Below are 7,000 nucleotides of genomic sequence, written 5' to 3'. Positions count from 1 at the left end.
AAATGAAGAAACAATTAGCCCCATAGGTATAACATTTTATGCGGATTGACTGAAAGATTGCCCCAGCGTAAACTTCATTTGAAGGATATATATTTTATTGGAAGTTTTATTTTATTTAAATCGTGTCACTAATCTCCCTAAATGAACATTTCCTGACACAGTTACATGGTTTCTATGCCATTTGACATGTGGTGACACTGTTAATACCGCATATCCATCCGATTAAAGTATACAATTATTGCGCACTACTCTTAAAAGTAAAATTTAAAGTAAGATAAGCCTTTTTAATGCAGCTTACCCACGATGCTAACTGGATGCAAGTACTACTCAATTCAAACACAAATACATTTAGGTTAATAGATCATTATCTGATTCTGTTAAAAAATACTTCCCTTACTTACTTTAATATATTGTTTTTGCAAATTATCTGCTTAATCAAATAGGAAATATATAAAGGGACAAGTCATGTTTATTTTGCATAGTGACATTCCTTGGCAAACTAGTCTGTCTTTAGGAAGCTCAGAATGCAAAGATGGTACGACTACTTTCGTACCTCTTTCGGGTATAAAAAAAAACATTATATAAGTACTGCATTTTTTCATATTGCTGTTAGCAAAAGGGTCTTTGAGAAGCTGAAGCCTCACATGTACATTTCTGGTTAAAGCACTTTGAGTCAGTCGTCTGGCACTCTAAGTCAGCGGTACAAGCACTGTTGAAGGCTTTCTCTGAAGTATGATATTGTTGAAAAAATATGTCAACTACCATAACATCTTAAATGCACGAATGCAGATCCTAACTGTACTAATATTTCAATTTATTTAACTTGGGAATTTTAAGGACTTATTTAATGAAGTTCAGATTATTTGAAGATGAAAATGTTAAATGGTTTACTTACTTTTCACACACGTGTCAGCCTGAGGGTCACGGGAACGTGTAGCCTCACATGTACATTTCTGATTAAGGCACTTGGAAAAAGATGTCTTGCACTCCACATCAGCGACACAAGCACTGTTGAACGCTTTCTCTGAAAATTCAAAGTTACATTAATATGTCAATCTTACGGTCATAGTAGCTTCTGAATAATAATGAAGCAATTTTTTTAATGCATGCACCCAAAACTGAAGTGGCAGAGACCAACAATTTTCACCATGGGCATAAGCTTTAAAATGCAGCATCGGGTACCGATAAAATAGAACTGTCCTCATCTGATGTGTATATAAGAAATAAAGATTCTATCTTGTAAGCCATTACTTTGCATTCTTGTTTGATTGTTAATATTGTATTGCTATAACTTATTTTGTTGAACATTAATTCACATATTTTGCACAAACAAGGACTAAAAGTTTACTAACTTGGTAGGCAGGTGTCAGTCTGTGAGTCATGGAAACGTATAGCTTCACACGTACATTTCTGGTTAAGGCATTTTGAACCAAGCGTCTGGCACTCTAAGTCAGCGGTACAAGCACTGTTAATTGCTTTCTCTGAAATATGATATTGTTGAGAAAATATCAACTACCATAACCTCCAAAAAACACGAATGCAGAACCTTAATGCAGAAATCTGTCAATTTTTTTAATCTACGGAGTGCAGGGATTTTATATAATGATGTTCAGTCGATTCGAAGAAGAAAATGTTAGATGGTTTACTAACTTTGCACACAAGTATCAGCCTGAGTGTTATGGAAACTGGAAGCCTCACATGTACATTTCTGATTAAGACACTTGGAAAAATATGTCTGGCACTCTACATCAGCGGTACAAGCACTGTTGAAGGCTTTTTCTGAAAATTCACGGTTAAATTTGTTTGTATGTCGATCTTACGTTTTTATCTTGTAAGAAATGTTTTGCATCTTGGTTGTCTGGTGAAAATTGTGTTTGTTTTACCTATTTTGTTTAACATTCATTCACATGTATATATTGTTCACAAACAATGACGAAGTGTTTACTAACTTGGTAGGCAAATGTCGGTATGTGTGCCATGGAAACGTGTAGCCTCACATGTACATTTCTGGCTGAGGCACTTTGCACCAGTCGTCTTGCACTCTAAGTCAGCGGTACAAGCACTGTTAAAGGCTTTCTCTGAAATATGATATTGTTGAGAAAATGTCAATTACCACAACATCAAAAATATACGCATGCAGACCATAACTGCACAAATCGTTTCATAATTAAAACTTATGAAGATAAAATGTTTACTTAATTTGCACATAAGTATTAGCCTGAGAATCATAGAAACTCGTAGCCTCACATGTACATTCCTGATTGAGGCACTTTGAAAAATATGTCTGACACTGTACATCAGCTGTACAAGCACTGTTGAAGGCTTTTTCTAAAAATGCACAGTAACTTGCGTATGTCGATCTTACTGTCATAGTAACTTCTGAGTTATAACGAAGCAAGTTTTTTAATGCATGTATCCCAAAAATGAAGTGGCAGAGCCCAGCAATTTCCCACCATGGACATACAAAAGCTTCAAATTGCAGCCTGGGCAACCCCAATAGAACTGTCATATGAAATTTGAATATCAAAAACACATGTTTATCTTGTTACCAATGATTCGCATCCCGGTTTGCTTGTAAATATTTTATTTGTAGTACTTAGTTTGTTAAATATTCATTTGCATACACATATTGTGTACAAACAATGACCTGTATTTACTAACTTGGTAGGCAAGTGTCAGTCTGTGAGTCATGGAAATGTGTAGCCTCACAGGTACATTTCTGGTTGAGGCACTTAGCGCCAGTCGTCTGGCACTCTAAGTCAGCGGTACAAGCCGTGTTTAAGGCTTTCTCTGAAATATGATATTGTTTAGAAAATTATGACAACTACAATAACATTTAAAATACACGAATGCAGAACTTAAATGCAGAAATCTGTCAATTCTTTTAACTTACGAATTTTACGGATTTAATTTCATAAGGTTCAGTCAATTTGAAGAAGGAAATGTTAAACGGTTTACTAACTTTGAACACAAGAATCAGCCTGAGAGTCATAAAAACTGGTAGCCTCACATGTACATTTCTGATTGAGGCACTTGGACAATGCTGTTCGGCACTCTACATCAGTTGTACAAGCACTGTTGAAGGCTTTTTCTGAAAATTCACAGTTACATGTGTATGTCAATCTTACGGTCAAAGTTACTTCTGCATTATCATAAAACAATTTTTGTAATATATGCACGCAAAACATGAGGTCATACAACTATTCTTTAAAAATAAACAATCGATTTTAATTGAATATTCACATTTACAACTTCAATAATGCTATTTAAAATAGCGTCTTGTTATATCCACGTAATTGTTTTCTTTCAGTGCTTCTTTAGTTATAGTAAAATGGACTCGTTAATGTAATGTATTTATATAATAACACATACACAAATTATACAGCTATAAAATTACCTCTAAGAACTGATGAAATTTTATTACCAACACATGTTATTCTATAACACATAGTGGACTTGTACAGATGGCCATGTACTCATTTGGAACTCTTCCGGACAGCTAGGAACTCAATACATGGTAAACTACAGTAAACTACAGGATGATGTTGGCTTACTTATGCTCAGGAATAACAAACATTCAATATGAACAATTTAGTGAATTTGGCGGCATTGGAGTTTTATCACATCGATTCAGGTTGAGATTATCTTTGGGTTTTCTGCAATCATTAGTGTTTTGTGTAAAGAAAGTGTCCAGTTTGCCCTGCAGGATGAGTCCAACTAGCAAAAGACAAACAAGGAAGTGGCATTTCAATAATGACTAATGCGCGACACCATTGTCGAAAGATTTGTTACCATACGGATCATGTCGCTCTCGGAATGTACTCACACAAAGTCGTGAACATTCAACATATCACCAAAACACAAGTGAGGTGTACACAAAGGCACAAAACAATTGGATGTGAGGATATGTACCAAAGGCAAAACATTAATGTGAATATACATTCCCATGACAGAAATCAGTGAATGATTAAATCAATTCAAATAAGGATAATGTACAAAACTGCAATGAACGCTGGCATGCAGGCAAATCCATTATGCCAGGTATAAAAAAGATTTATTCAGGAGCAAAGAAGTACATGGGCGTCACCTGGCACCCTGAATTAAGTGATAAGGGGGCTAGAGTTCGGAATCACATTTTCTACTCCCTTTATAACTGTAGGGGTTGTCCAGCTAGATTACGCCGTCTTAAAGACAATAGTGTTAACCACTTCCAAAATAACCATGAACATTGTCAAGAAGATTCTCAGTGCAAAATAGTAGGTTATGTGCCTGATTATGCCATCATCAGAAGCCCAGTTGCAGTTAGACTTTTAACCAATTTCCTAAAGTCATTGACTGTGTGCAAACATGTGGAGGACTATGTTCTGTCTAAAGACACATTTTATGTTGATAGCTTCAACAATATTTGTTTAATATACTTAGACGAACGAATCCACTACACGGAAACCAGTAACCAAACAAGGATTGACTTAGCGACTCTTAGTTTGAACGAACATGTTGATCGCCCATATACATCTTGGAACAATGGTCAACAAATACAACACAACAGGAAGAATCTCGGGAAGAGAGTTTACAAGAAAAAATCATATACTTTTGTGGCCGATCTATGGGAATTATTGGTGAATGTATTGGATGGAAATGAAAACATAAATGGACAAAAGGATGCGCAAGATAACATTGAGGACTTAAATCATTTTGAGGATGAAGAGGACAATGTTTGATTTATATATTTTCTGTGGTAGCTCTCAAGAAGCTACGTTCCTGTAAAACCTGTGTGTAAGAAATGTAAAAAATATATGGATTATGTTCATCATGTACAACATGACTGTATAAAATAAGTTTGAATTTTTTCAAACGTTTCAATATTCCATGTTTACAATGCTTATAATAAACATATTAAATTATTTATGCATTGAAGTTTTGCTAAAAAAAAATAACTTCTATTTTACAATCAATAAATTTTAAATAGCTTATTATTATATTAATTTTTTTTTTTATAAATTTAGTAATTTTATGGCTGTATCCCCTATAATCTAATGCCTCCTGTCAATCACAGAAAGTTGCCCTGGACTACGGATCTTGGTATTTAACATCCATTCACATACACATTTTTTTACACATACACTGACTAAGTGTTAACTTACTTGATAGGCAAGTGTCAGTCTGTGAGTCATGAAAACGTGTAGCCTCACATATACATTTCTGGTTGAGGCACGTTGCACCAGTCGTTTGGCACTCTAAGTCAGCGGTACAAGCCGTGTTAAAGGATTTCTCTGAATTATGATATTGTTGAGAAAATGTCAACTACCATAACATCTAAAATACACCCATGCAGAACATAACAACACAAATCGTTCCATTATTTAAACTTATGAACATTTCGGTTATTATTTCATGAGTTCAGTCAATTCGAAGAAAAAATGATAAAATGTTTACTTACTTTGCAAACAAGTATCAGCCTGAGAATAATAGAAACTCGTAGTCTCACATGCACATTTCTGATTGAGGCACTTGGAAAAAGATGTCTGGCACTCTACATCAGCGGTACAAGCACTGTTGAAAGTTTTTTCTGAAAATTAACAGTTACATTTGTATGTCGATCTTAAGGTCATGGTAGCTTCTGCAGTATCATGAAGCCACTTTTGTAATACAAAAATCCCCAAAATGACGAGGCAGACACCAGCAATTTTCCACCAGGGACATAAGCTCCAAAATACAGCCTATGGTTACCACAAGATAACTGTCCTGGTTTGCTTGTAAATATTGTATTTGTTTTACTTATTGTGTTTAACATTCATTCGCTTACACATATTGTTCACAAACAATGACTAGTGTTTACTGACTTTGTAGGCAAGTGTCAGTCTGTGAGTCATAGAAACGTGTAGCCTCACAGGTACATTTCTGGTTGAGGCACTTTGCTCCAGTCGTCTGGCACTCTAGATCAGCGGTACAAGCACTGTGAAAGGCTTTCTCTGAAATATAATATTGATGAGAAAATGTAAATTACCGTAACATATAAAATACACGTATGCAGAATATAACTACACACATCTTTCAATTATTTAAACTTACGAAGATTACGGATTTTATTTAATGAACTTCAGTCAATTTGAAGAAGAAAATGCTAAATGGTTTACTTACTTTGAACACAAGTATCAGTCTGAGTGTCATAGAAACTGGGAGTCTCACATGTACATTCCTGATTGAGGCACTTGGAAAAAGATGTCTGGCACTCTACATCAGCGGTACAGGCACTGTTGAAAGCTTTTTCTGAAAATTCACAGTTACATTTGTATGTCGATCTTAATTACATAATCTAGAATTACACACATAATTGTCAAAATATACAATTAAAATGTAGGCAATTATGTCAGTTCTCTAAATTAAAGTTTAAAACAAAACTCCTCTCCACTTCAATCCCTAATTATAATAATTATTAATACGCAAGTAACGTTACTCTTATCCATGCATCATGCAATATTTACAGCCAGCCTTTGCTAAAATGATCTAATAATTTGACAGCACCACTTTTGTTCAACTCAATCTACACCAAAATAAATTTCTCCTAACTAATTCTCGATTTAAATTACACAAAATGAGCACCACATGTGTACAGTCCAACCTGACTTTGTGGTACCCTTAGAACAACGTTTACATGCCAACAGCGGTCAGTCTGGATTCCCACGACGAAAATCCTTCTATTTTGCGCCTGATAAACGGTTGTATTTTATCTCTGACAAGGACGCACTCATAACGCCATAGCTAGTGCGCGTGACAAAATTAATAGATCTTAATTGCTGATAATGTGTCAACAATAACAATGAGCTAGCGTGGCTTGTCATTAGCAAGCATTAATCGGATGAGTGATCATCAATTGTGACAAAACAGACATCGAATTTCAACTTGTGTTACAAATGGTCGAATTTGTTTCATCTAAAACGGTTCAATTTTCCAGGTGAGAATGTAACACCACATGTTATTGGCACGTCGTGAAACTCGA

At 35.1% G+C, this 7,000-nt stretch overlaps 2 long non-coding RNA genes across 3 annotated transcripts; both read right to left on the bottom strand.

Moving 5' to 3' along the window:
- Positions 1 to 914: 914 nt before the first annotated feature.
- LOC127856481 (uncharacterized) lies at positions 915 to 3,091 on the bottom strand. Of its 2 annotated transcripts, XR_008038059.1 has the most exons (5): positions 2,963 to 3,091; positions 2,662 to 2,790; positions 1,950 to 2,078; positions 1,353 to 1,481; positions 915 to 1,024 (listed from the first exon to the last, which is right to left on the bottom strand). It is a non-coding gene; the product is annotated as an uncharacterized LOC127856481 (long non-coding RNA). The 2 variants fall into 2 exon arrangements; XR_008038060.1 differs by lacking the exons at positions 915 to 1,024; positions 1,353 to 1,481; positions 1,950 to 2,078 and adding an exon at positions 2,200 to 2,328.
- A 2,053-nt stretch (positions 3,092 to 5,144) lies between these two features.
- Positions 5,145 to 6,273, bottom strand: LOC127856480 (uncharacterized). The gene is made up of 4 exons (XR_008038058.1): positions 6,142 to 6,273; positions 5,844 to 5,972; positions 5,441 to 5,569; positions 5,145 to 5,273 (listed from the first exon to the last, which is right to left on the bottom strand). It is a non-coding gene; the product is annotated as an uncharacterized LOC127856480 (long non-coding RNA).
- Between the last annotated feature and the right edge of the window lie 727 nt (positions 6,274 to 7,000).

The sequence above is a fragment of the Dreissena polymorpha genome, chromosome 13 (assembly GCF_020536995.1).
Source record: "Dreissena polymorpha isolate Duluth1 chromosome 13, UMN_Dpol_1.0, whole genome shotgun sequence".
NCBI lineage: Eukaryota > Metazoa > Mollusca > Bivalvia > Myida > Dreissenidae > Dreissena > Dreissena polymorpha.
This window is presented reverse-complemented; position numbering and strand designations above follow the sequence as displayed.